Source organism: Triticum dicoccoides, chromosome 6A, assembly GCF_002162155.2.
Source record: "Triticum dicoccoides isolate Atlit2015 ecotype Zavitan chromosome 6A, WEW_v2.0, whole genome shotgun sequence".
Taxonomy (NCBI): Eukaryota; Viridiplantae; Streptophyta; class Magnoliopsida; order Poales; family Poaceae; genus Triticum; species Triticum dicoccoides.
Genome location: NC_041390.1, coordinates 66,145,206 through 66,158,413, shown reverse-complemented (window position 1 = coordinate 66,158,413; position 13,208 = coordinate 66,145,206). Strand labels below are relative to the sequence as shown.

General features: G+C 43.2%; 2 long non-coding RNA genes across 2 annotated transcripts; both read right to left on the bottom strand.

The window, feature by feature from the left end:
* Positions 1-446: 446 nt before the first annotated feature.
* Positions 447-862, bottom strand: LOC119318051. Its single transcript, XR_005153915.1, has 3 exons — positions 827-862; positions 570-653; positions 447-493 (listed from the first exon to the last, which is right to left on the bottom strand). It is a non-coding gene; the product is annotated as an uncharacterized LOC119318051 (long non-coding RNA).
* A 2,390-nt stretch (positions 863-3,252) lies between these two features.
* On the bottom strand, positions 3,253-4,400 carry LOC119317763. The gene is made up of 3 exons (XR_005153747.1): positions 4,346-4,400; positions 3,663-3,754; positions 3,253-3,363 (listed from the first exon to the last, which is right to left on the bottom strand). It is a non-coding gene; the product is annotated as an uncharacterized LOC119317763 (long non-coding RNA).
* Between the last annotated feature and the right edge of the window lie 8,808 nt (positions 4,401-13,208).

The following is a 13,208-nucleotide window of genomic DNA, read 5'->3' as shown; positions in this document are numbered from 1 at the left end:
ATGGTACCAAGATGGCTGAAAACAAAGTCATGAAACCAACTCATGATAGAAAGCAAGCTGGATTACATAGCTCCATCTGCATTTGTATTTCCACACCAATTTAAAAAGATGTTTCATCTACTTTATATTATGAAGTACTGGAGCTGAAAGGATAAGGTGACGCAGAGCACATTATATGGTCGAGAAAAGTAGTGCATGACCTAGGTCTTGAACCTGAGCTATATTATGAGATGATGGCAGTGGTTGCTCATGAAGCTATCAAAGGGAGTGCACGATGATATGAGTTCTCCTGCCAATTCCTCAAAGGCAAATGCATATGACACTCCTCCTTTCATATTTGCGATGTCAAAGAACTGAGTCCAACTTCTTGTGATTGTATGATAAGCCGAGCAATGACGATGGCAGGTCTGTTTCCAGCTTTCATCAGCAAATCAGTATGCTCTCCATGCATGTGCCCCTTGAGATATTCTTGTGTGAAGTGAGTGGAAAAGTACTGCAATAGATATTAAGCATGGTTAAGATGCAGCTATGAAGATTCATAAAAAGGAGAAAGGACGGGAACAGAATACCATTTGTTGACCACTTGTTGCGAACATCTTGTTCATGGTACAGACATAGTAGGAAGAGAAATTTTGTTTCCGTCTAGTATTAAGCTGTTCAGAGTGTCAACATGCTGTTTGTATAGTGTTACCTCATTCCCAAACAAGAAAATAGTAGCTCAGCTCAGCTATGTACCCATGAATGCGGACATATATTTAATTTGAAGGCTAATTTAATTATCATGCCTAAATGTGGTATAAATGGGGCGACACTGTTAGCTTCTTACCACGGATAATGCATTTTCCATCATCCAGAGTGATCCTCATGCGTGCATATTCAGTTACTGGGCAATATGATGCCAAATCTACACAGAGAAAAAAAATGGCTATTACTTCATACTCCCTCTGTAAACTAATATAAGAGCGTTTAGATCACTATTTTAGTAATCTAAACACTCTTATATTAGTTTACGGAGGAAGTACCTCCTACACATCCAGAGTGATCCTCCTGTGTGCATATTCAGTTACTGTGTCACAAAATAACATGATGCCAAATGATAAGCATGTATAAGGAAAATTAAAATGTTCAATAAAGATTTCTCTAAAGGGCATATGATGCAAACTTTGAGAACAACAGGACTTCCAACTCGCTGGAACTGTAGTCGCACACATGAAACATACTATGCTTCAAGTACCAGAAAGACAGTAGAACACATGGAAACAAACATGTGGATACCAATCGCTTATTCAGGCACAGAGTAAGAAGCCTATACGCAATAATGAACGGTGGTCTGATTAAAGAAGATCAGGTGTTGGGGAAAATATACCTTGTCATTGCTGAAATTTCACTTGGAGGCATCTATGGCGACTTGATGTGGCATGCATGAAATCTTCTTTGGTAATAGGCAAGTAAAAGTCACATTTTAGTTTTGAAGCAAGCAGACAAAGTCTGTGAATATATACTATAGTCCATGCAAAGCAGACAAGATCCACGTATTAGCAATTTATTAAAACAGGAAAAAAAATCAGCATATACATTTCCACGCATTAACATCTAACCAACTAAAAACCAGAGAGGAAATCGAAAACTTCTATTTTTAGGCCTGACAACATTGTCACCAAAGACTGGGAAGCATGGATTGCATGCGCCAATTAAAATTTACCAGGCAAAAAATAAGACATATCATTTTCTATCAACACTTATATACCAGTTAAAAAGCATGATCCATTATGGTCTTAGTAGTAAACAACTCGGATAGAAGCATAGGCTAATGTGAGTCAGTTACACATGCCGACGGATGTTTTTCACGCAAGCTACATTAGTAGAGAAACTATTGCTCAACTTTGTAAACCGTAACCAGAAAAAGGAAAGAGAAGCCTATGAAAAATTGCACAGGAGCACATATTAACAGAAGGAATATCCGACTAAAATATAAAATCCTATAACTTAGTCCTAGAATCCTTTCGTACAAGGAGTGAAGAAATGTTTGTAGTCTCAAGAGCCTCGTCGGTGCGAAATCTTTCAACTATTTTGTTACCCGTGTCAATATCCCTCAGTTCCAGCGGCTGCAATCAAGAGTCAAGAATAAATCAGATTGGTAATTAAACAAATGACAAATTTAAGCTCCAGTTGAGTCAAGCATATATAAAAAAAACATGGCCCTGAACTTAATTTTCGTCATTTGGGGGATGTATAGCATGGAACTGCAGATATGCCAATGGGGAGTTCTAATTCAGAGCACCTCTAAATAAAGAGTGTGCAGTAAGAAATGATAGCAATATTTATACTCAGGGTCGCCGGAGACATGCATCAAAGGAAATATGTGCATTGTACCACCATATTTCTTGGCTGACTCAACCAAGTCACATACTTTCTCCTGCTACCGACGTCTGTGTTACTACAAGGGAAAGAAAAAAGTTCAACTATTACCACTCCACTTTCAGTATATATACGGTGCCAACAACTTGGCATAGAACCTAATGTTTTTCTGTGAGTTCATGGATCGGCCATTGGGAGAATATTACAGGGTGGAGGCATAAGGAGAATAATCAAATAGCAAGACTGTACAAGAAAATAACCTGCAACTTGCAACTCATGAAATTCTGTTTAAATTTATAGGTCATATTAGATGCATAGGAAGCACAGGTAAATACAGAAGTTCAGCTTCAAGCCACTCATCAAATATGGGGGACCTCCCTTGCTATGCCCAGACCAACAAAAATTGAACTGTCGATACAACCGGACTGACAAAATGAACTATTGAAAGGGAAACCTACTTTTTTGCAGAACATTTTCAATTTGACGATGCAAAAAGTAGTAAACACCACAAGATGTGATTTTTCCCCATTACTCAATCGAGAGTAACGATCAACAACCAGCTCATGTTGCAAATATATTTCAATTGAACAAAGCAGGCTACATCCAGCAATAACTTGACCTAAGTTTCTACTTGTGACCTTTTAGTGTTTGTTTATGCCATGAACAATAAGGAGTGGAAATTAATATATCCCAAACCAATATTTCAAAATTTGTAGAGGCCAAGTAATTAATTAATCTAATGTTTCCTGGTGAGACACACCATTCACCCATAGCAGGTTAGGCAAGCAAGCTTAACAAACCTACTGCAATGGCCGCTGCTGCACCACGAGCGTCGGGGAAGACGTCCAGGGAAGAAGGCGGCGGCGCGAGAGGCCGTGGGACCGGAGGGTCGAGGAGCAGAGGAGGCTGGAGATGCTGAACGGCGCGGACTCGAATGGGGCTCGAGGAAGGGAAGGATTGGTCCTTTGTGCGCTAGGTTTTCGGGACGCATTAGTGCCTTTCGTGCTCGACAAATTAACTTGCAAATCAAAATCTGTATAACTTTACTCCTGAGCCTGGCCAACATTAATTAGCATGGCTCCTTTTGCTCATATTTGTACATTTAGTCGGCAAACCTTTTTGAAATTGTATCTGAAAGAAACTGCTACTATCTTTTGCTTGTTCTCGCAAAGAATTAAATCCATAGTATGCCAAGAAGCTATGGAAAATTTGTAATTACTTCAAAGAATATAATACATTGCAGAAATAAAATACTCTATCAAAGAGTTGGCAGGCGAGGTAGTGGGGACTGAGCAAGAACTAACTTTGAGAGGAGATGGGCAGACTCTTGCGTCATGCCCTGGCTGACCCCTACGCTTACGCCATGCCTCATGTATCCATTCCTCATTCCTCTGTGCTGTGATAGAAATTCAGAATGGCAAATAAAAGTATTCTTAGATTGCAGCCTTCATTTCTTATCCTTTAGTAGGCACATTTGATTATGAAGGAAGAAGATGGGAAATATGCATATAGCAAGGAATAGTAAAAAGATGTTCTTTCAAACTTGCATGGCTATTTGTTTTTTCTGTAAACATGCCAATCTACTGCCATCTCGCTGGCCTTAATTTCTTACTTTTTATAGATGCAAATTTGATTTTGAGCAAGTAGAGAAGCAATATACGATAGCATACATCAAGAAATAGTAGATGAATGTTCTTTTCAGCCTTAATACTTTTCAGCATATATACGACCATCGTTTTTTCCTGTAAATACACTGATGTACTACCATCTCATTGCAAATTATGTATTGTGCAAAGGAAAAATCATTTTACTTTTCAGCATATATATACGATCATACGGTAGTCACACATATAAGCAGCACCACAAAAACAAATACACAAACACGACACCCGGAAAAACCAGGAATACAAAGGAATTAACACGATAATAAGCAGTAAACAATATAGTATAAAAGTGCAGCGCTTAGGGAAGAAGGACAAGGACAAACCTAAAAAACTATCAAAGGGATGAAACAGTAATCTGAGAGGGTGAGGCGGCATGGTGCAGAGGGTTAGGCAAGCAGCTTAACAAACCTACTGCAATGGCCGCTGCTGCACCACGAGCGTCGAGGAAGAAGGCGGCGGCGCGAGAGGCCGTGGGGCCGGAGGGTCGAGGAGCAGAGGAGGCTGGAGATGCTGAACGGCGCGGACTCGAATGGGGCTCGAGGAAGGGAAGGATTGGTCCTTTGTGCGCTAGGTTTTCGGGACGCATTAGTGCCTTTTGTGTTGGACAAAATAACTTGCAAATCAAAATCTGTATAACTTTACTCCTGAGCCTGGCCAACATTAATTAGCATGGCTCCTTTTGCTCATATTTGTACATTTAGTCGGCAAACCTTTCCGAATTTGTATCTGAAAGAAACTGCTACTATCTTTTGCTTGTTCTCGCAAAGAATTAAATCCATAGTATGCCAAGAAGCTATGGAAAATTTGCAATTGCTTCAAAGAATATAATACATTGCAGAAATAAAATACTCTATCAGAGAGTTGGCAGGCGAGGTAGTGGGGACAGAGCAAGAACTAACTTTGAGAGGAGATGGGCAGACTCTTGCGTCATGCCCTGGCTGACCCCTACCCTTACGCCATGCCTCATGTATCCATTCCTCATTCCTCTGTGCTGTGATAGAAATTCAGAATGACAAATAAAAGTATTCTTAGATTGCAGCCTTCATTTCTTATCCTTTAGTAGGCACATTTGATTATGAAGGAAGAAGATGGGAAATATGCATATAGCAAGGAATAGTAAAAAGATGTTCTTTCAAACTTGCATGGCTATTTGTTTTTTCTGTATACATGCCAATCTACTGCCATCTCGCTGGCCTTAATTTCTTACCTTTTCATAGATGCAAATTTGATTTTGAGCAAGTAGAGAAGCAATATACGATAACATACATCAAGAAATAGTAGATGAATGTTCTTTTCAGCCTTAATTCTTTTCAGCATATATACGACCATCATTTTTTCATGTAAATACACTGATGTACTACCATCTCATTGCAAATTATGTATTGTGCAAAGGAAAAATCATTTTACTTTTCAGCATATATATACGATCATACGGTAGTCACACATATAAGCAGCACCACAAAAACAAACACACAAACACGACACCCAGAAAAACCAGGAATACAAAGAAATTAACACGATAACAAGTAGTAAATAATATAGTATAAAAGTGCAGCGCTTAGGGAAGAAGGACAAGGACAAACCTAAAAAACTATCAAAGGGATGAAACAGTAATCTGAGAGGGTGAGGCGGCATGGTGCAGAGGGTTAGGCAAGCAAGCTTAACAAACCTACTGCAATGGCCGCTGCTGCACCACGAGCGTCGGGGAAGAAGGCGGCGGCGCGAGAGGCCGTGGGGCCGGAGGGTCGAGGAGCAGAGGAGGCTGGAGATGCTGAACGGCGCGGACTCGAATGGGGCTCGAGGAAGCGAAGGATTGGTCCTTTGTGCGCTAGGTTTTTGGGACGCATTAGTGACTTTCGTGCTGGACAAAATAACTTGCAAATCAAAATCTGTATAACTTTACTCCTGAGCCTGGCCAACATTAATTAGCATGGCTCCTTTTGCTCATATTTGTACATTTAGTCGGCAAACCTTTCCGAAATTGTATCTGAAAGAAACTGCTACTATTTTTTGCTTGTTCTCGCAAAGAATTAAATCCATAGTATGCCAAGAAGCTATGGAAAATTTGCAATTGCTTCAAAGAATATAATACATTGCAGAAATAAAATACTCTATCAGAGAGTTGGCAGGCGAGGTAGTGGGGACAGAGCAAGAACTAACTTTGAGAGGAGATGGGCAGACTCTTGCGTCATGCCCTGGCTGACCCCTACGCTTACGCCATGCCTCATGTATCCATTCCTCATTCCTCTGTGCTGTGATAGAAATTCAGAATGGCAAATAAAAGTATTCTTAGATTGCAGCCTTCATTTCTTATCCTTTAGTAGGCACATTTGATTATGAAGGAAGAAGATGGGAAATATGCATATAGCAAGGAATAGTAAAAAGATGTTCTTTCAAACTTGCATGGCTATTTGTTTTTTCTGTAAACATGCCAATCTACTGCCATCTCGCTGGCCTTAATTTCTTACCTTTTCATAGATGCAAATTTGATTTTGAGCAAGTAGAGAAGCAATATACGATAGCATACATCAAGAAATAGTAGATGAATGTTCTTTTCAGCCTTAATTCTTTTCAGCATATATACGACCATCGTTTTTTCCTGTAAATACACTGATGTACTACCATCTCATTGCAAATTATGTATTATGCAAAGGAAAAATCATTTTACTTTTCAGCATATATATACGATCATACAGTAGTCACACATATAAGCAGCACCACAAAAACAAACACACAAACATGACACCCGGAAAAACCAGGAATACAAAGGAATTAACACGATAATAAGAAGTAAACAATATAGTATAAAAGTGCAGCGCTTAGGGAAGAAGGACAAGGACAAACCTAAAAAACTATCAAAGGGATGAAAGAGTAATCTGAGAGGGTGAGGCGGCATGGTGCAGATTTGGTTTTTTGAAATAAAGCATTGGCAATTAACAAAAAAAATCGTCACACAAGGCCAGATATATGAATGACCAACATATTAAAATCTCCTTAAAGCTTGCAAGCCAGTAGTAATATAGGTAGGAACGATGTATTCTCCGTCACATTGAGGGAGGAAAGGGGAAACACATGGTCTGTGAGGAGATTAGGAGAACGAAAAACTATAAGGACCAACGGATCTGACACGTACCTCAACCAGCTTGCCAGCGGTGCCGCCTCCATGACGAACCACGACGGCCTCCTCCATCTCCCCAGCAGCTATCTCCCCTGCTCCTTGCAACCCGTTGCTTCTTGTCCTCGGCACCTATCTCCCCTGCTCCTTGCAACAATGGCGACATGGGAAAGAGATAGGAGGAGGAGAGGTGGCAGCGCAAAGATCTGCGCCCGATCCAGAATAACGGCACGCGGCGCGTGATGCCGGCGACCTGCACCGGATCCGGCTGGGCCGACAAGTGCCGCAGCCGCTGCTGTACCTCGAGCGCCGGGGAGAGAAGGCCGCGTCGGCCGCTGCGTGGAGCCGGCGGCGCGACGGTAGGGAAGGAGGGGATCAGGGGAGGGGAGAGCACGTGAGAGAAGGCAAGGGAGAGGAGATATTTTCACGGGTGGCCGCTGGGTGCAAACGAGGACGGTAAAAAAACACCCTGCCAACACACGATCGATTCGCCCTGCTTTTCACCCGGACAGAAGCACACCCACACCGGCCACTGCGAGGCTGGCCCGCGCGCAAGGCTGGCTCATGTGTCAGTCGCTCTAGTCCGGTTACTCGGAGTATAGAAAAATGAGCGACCAGATGTTTACCACCACGATGAAAGGTACGATGTCCCTGGCCAGCGAGGCAAATCGAGTGTTTAGGATGAATTTAAAACGTGGATGGCGCTAGAATGGCGGGTTGGGTAGCTGGGTTTATATGTTCAATTCGTTGGGCTGTCCCAGGCCAGCCTTGCCCGCCTACTGGACCACACGTCCTTGTAGATGATTGGCCTGGCCCATCTTCTATGCATATTTTTTTCTTTCTTTTTCAAATTTTCCCTTTTATTAGTAATTACCGTTTTAAAATCTAAAAATGTATGATAATATCTTCTCTTATATTTCACTCATTTCATACAAAAATCCATTACTTCATAATTCAAATTTTGTTTTTTGCAATCACCTTTTTTAACTACTATTTTCTTAGACTTATATATTTCTTTTTTATTTCTTTCATACATTTGCTACATTTGTTTAAAATTCTTTTTTACAATCCTTTTTTTCACTTATTTTCTACAATCTTTTTGTACACTCCTTTCTTTCACTCCAAGATTCACAATTTTTTTAAATGATGCTTGATTGCATAATCTAAACAAAAGATAGCATACAACACAAAAAATTTCCATGCCACACAAATATAGATAGCATTCTAGATTAATAAGATAGATACCATCCAGTACATCTAAACACGATATCCAGTCCAGAGACATACTACATTACAGTAATATACATACTACATTAGCAGACCAAGTTTCCAACAGTTCACAACCACATGCACTTTAGCAAAAGTAAAACATCATCACATATACTGATGATGAGTACCATCCTTGGGGCTACTACATGGGAAGCAAAGCCTTCAGGAGGGCAGCATGATCCATCCCGTGCATGCGATGGAAGGTGCTCAGAGAGCCCATCCTTGGGCTTTGGCTTGGTACAGTAGGGGCACTGGTACTTCTTCCTCTTGTAGTAGGAGTCGTTTCCTGGTCCTTGATCTTCTGAACTTCCTTCGCTATGAAGGACTCAATGTTGCCATCGTCCACATCATCCAGAGTCATACTGCACACAGAAATGAATTACATGAAGACATTGTTGTTGGAAATATGCCCTAGAGGCAATAATAAAATGGTTATTATTGTATTTCCTTGTTCATGATAATTGTCTATTGTTCATGCTATAATTGTATTAACCGGAAACCGTAATACATGTGTGAATACATAGACCACAACATGTCCCTAGTAAGCCTCTAGTTGACTAGCTCGTTGATCAATAGATGGTCATGGTTTCCTGACCATGGACATTGGATGTCATTGATAACGGGATCACATCATTAGGAGAATGATGTGATGGACAAGACCCAATCCTAAGCCTAGCACAAGATTGTATAGTTCGTCTGCTAAAGCTTTTCTAATGTCAAGTATCATTTCCTTAGACCATGAGATTGTGCAACTCCCGGATACCGTAGGAATGCTTTGGGTGTACCAAACGTCACAACGTAACTGGGTGGCTATAAAGGTGCACTACGGGTATCTCCAAAAGTGTCTGTTGGGTTGGCACGAATCGAGACTGGGATTTGTCACTCCGTGTAAAACGGAGAGGTATCTCTGGGCCCACTCGGTAGGACATCACCATAATGTGCACAATGTGACCAAGGAGTTGATCACGGGATGATGTGTTACGGAACGAGTAAAGAGACTTGCCGGTAACGAGATTGAACAAGGTATCGGGATACCGACGATCGAATCTCGGGCAAGTACTATACCAGTAGACAAAGGGAATTGTATACGGGATTGATTGAATCCTCGACATCGTGGTTCATCCGATGAGATCATCGTGAAGCATGTGGGAGCCAACATGGGTATCCAGATCCCGCTGTTGGTTATTGACCAGAGAGATGTCTCGGTCATGTCTACGTGTCTCCCGAACCTGTAGGGTCTACACACTTAAGGTTCGGTGACGCTAGAGTTGTAGAGATATTAGTATGCGGTTAACCGAAAGTTGTTCGGAGTCCTGGATGAGATCCCGGACGTCACGAGGAGTTCCGGAATGGTCCGGAGGTATATATATATATATATATATATATATATATATATATATATATATATGAAGTCCAGTTTCGGCCACCGGGAGAGTTTCAGGGTCACCGGTATTGTACCGGGACCACTGGAAGGGTCCCGGGGGTCCACCGGGTGGGGCCACCTGTCTCGGAGGGCCCCATGGGCTGAAGTGACGTGGGAACCAGCCCCTGGTGGGCTGGTGCGCCTCCCTTGGGCCTCCCTTGCGCCTAGGGGTTGGAAACCCTAAAGGGGTGGGGGCGCCTCCACCTGGCTTCGGGGCCAAGCCACCCCTAGGCCGCCGCCCCTCCCATTAGATGGGATCTCTAGGGGCCGGCGCCCCCCAGGGCCCCTATATATAGTGGAGGGGAGGGAGGGCAGCAGCACCCAAGCCCTGGTGCCTCCCTCCCTCCCCTGACACCTCTTCCTCCCCGCTTGCGCTTGGCGAAGCCCTGCCGGGATCCCGCTACTTCCACCACCACACCGTCGTGCTACTGGATCTCCTTCAACTTCTCCTCCCCCTTGCTGGATCAAGAAGGAGGAGACGTCTCCGCTCCGTACGTGTGTTAAACGCGGAGGTGCCGTCCGTTCGGCGCTAGGATCATCGGTGATTTGGATCACGACGAGTATGACTCCATCAACCCCGTTCTCTTGAACGCTTCCGCTTAGCGATCTACAAGGGTATGTAGATGCACTCCCCTTCCCCTCGTTGCTAGATTACTCCATAGATTGATCTTGGTGATGCATAGAAAATTTTAAATTTCTGCTACGATCCCCAACAGTGGCATCATGAGCTAGGTCTATGCGTAGACTCTATGCACGAGTAGAACACAAAGTAGTTGTGGGCGATGATTTGTTCAATTTGCTTGCCGTTACTAGTCTTATCTTGATTCAGCAGTATTGTGGGATGAAGCGGCCCGGACTGGCCTTACACGTACACTTACGTGAGACAGGTTCCACCGACTGACATGCACTTGATGCATAAGGTGGCTGGCGGGTGTCTGTCTCTCCCACTTTAGTCGGATCGGATTCGATGAAAAGGGTCCTTATGAAGGGTAAATAGCAATTGGCATATCACCGTCGTGGTTTTGCGTAGGTAAGAAACGTTCTTGCTAGAGACCCATAGCAGCCATGTAAAACATGCAACAATAATTAGAGGACGTCTAACTTGTTTTTGCAGGGTATGCTATGTGATGTGATATGGCCAAAAGGATGTGATGAATGATATATGTGATGTATGAAATTGATCATGTTCTTGTAATAGGAATCACGACTTGCATGTTGATGAGTATGACAACCGGTAGGAGCCATAGGAGTTGTCTTAATTTATTAATGACCTGAGTGTCAATGAAAACGCCATGTAATTACTTTACTTTATTGCTAACCGTTAGCCATAGTAGTAGAAGTAATAGTTGGCGAGGCAACTTCATGAAGACACGATGATGGAGATCATGGTGTCATGCCGGTGACGATGGTGTTCATGCCGCGCCTCGAAGATGGAGATCAAAGGCGCAAGATGATATTGACCATATCATGTCACTTTATGATTTGCATGTGATTTTTGTCATGTTTACATCTTATTTGCTTAGAACGACGGTAGCATAAATAAGATGATCCCTCGCAATAATTTCAAGAAAGTGTTCCCCCTAACTGTGCACCGTTGCTAAGGTCCGTTGTTCCGAAGCACCACGTGATGATCGGGTGTGATAGGTTCTAACGTTCACATACAACGGGTGTAAGCCAGATTTACACACGCAATACATTTAGGTTAACTTGACGAGCCTAGCATGTACAGACATGGCCTCGGAACACGAAAGACCGAAAGGTCGAACATGAGTCCTATAGTGGATACGATCAACATGAAGATGTTCAACGATGATGACTAGTCCGTCTCACGTGATGATCGGACACGACCTAGTTGACTCGGATCATGTATCACTTAGATGACTAGAGGGATGTCTATCTAAGTGGGAGTTCATTAAATAATTTGATTAGATGAACTTAATTATCATGAACATAGTCAAAAGGTCTTTGCAAATTATGTCCTAGCTCACGCTTCGGTTCTACTGTTTTAGATATGTTCCTAGAAAAAATTTAGTTGAGAGTTGACAATAGCAATTTGTGACGCCCCCGATTCAATCGTACACTAATCATACACGTAAACGTGTACGATCAAGATCAGGGACTCACAGGAAGATATCACAACACAACTCTACAAATAAAAATAAGTCATACAAGCATCATATTACAAGCCAGGGGCCTCGAGGGCTCGAATACAAGAGCTCGATCATAGACGAGTCAGCGGAAGCAACAATATCGGAGTACAGACATAAGTTAAACAAGTTTGCCTTAAGAAGGCTAGCACAAACTGGGATACAGATTGAAAGAGGTGCATGCCTCCTGCCTGAGATCCTCCTAAACTACTCCTGGTCGTCGTCAGCGGGCTGCACGTAGTAGTAGGCACCTCCCTAGTAGTAGTAGTCGTCATCAACGGTGGCGTCTGGCTCCTGGACTCCAACGTCTGGTCACAGCAATCGGATATAGAAAGGGGGAAAAAGGGGAGAAAAGCAACCGTGAGTACTCATCCAAAGTACTCGCAAGAAAGGAGCTACACTACAAATGTATGCATTGGTATCAAATGGAATAAGGGTATCATATGTGGACTGAACTGCAGAATGCCAGAATAAGAGGGGGATAGTGTCGTGGTTCTAACTCTGACAGTGATGTAGGGGGGTGAGTATGGAGAGGCTAGATCTCAGCTATGAAGAAGTTGTAAGCACGCGAGGTTTATGAGTTCAGGCCCTTCTCAGAGGAAGTAATAGCCCTACGTCTCGGAGCCCAGAGGCGGTCGATTGGATTATGCGTGTATGGGTTACAGGGGTGCGAACCCTTCATACTGAGGAGGGGGGTGGCTTATATAGAGTCCGCCGGCCCCTTCCTGCCCTCAGTAATGCAGGGTTTAAGGTACATTTAAGGTCGGGCGTTACTGGTAACGCCCCTAATAAAGTGCTATAATGACCATAAAGACTACTTAATAGCCGACCGTTTGCCTGTGGAGTGACTTTAGGTCTCCTGGCGGTCGAGTGGTTGGCTTCATGGTCGAGTGATAGCTTCTTGGTCGAGTGTCTTGAGCCCGTCGAGTGGGATACCTTCAAGTCGATTGAAAGGTGACTTCTTCTAGGGATGTCCTAGGGTAGGGCCTTTTGGACAGGTCCGTCCCCCTACCCTAGGTACATGGCTTCATCATTAGCCCCCGAATGGATCGAGGTTAGAGTGGGAAAAGAGTTGGAGATCTTTCCGACTGGTTCTTCGGGCTACGTGAGTGCCTCGTTTTGGGCCGACCGTCACGGATGACATCATCAACCTCTTTCAGTCGCCTTGATCCATTCCAGGTCTTTCGTCGAGTGAATTTCTTTACTTGTGACATACCGAGTGTCGGCGTGGG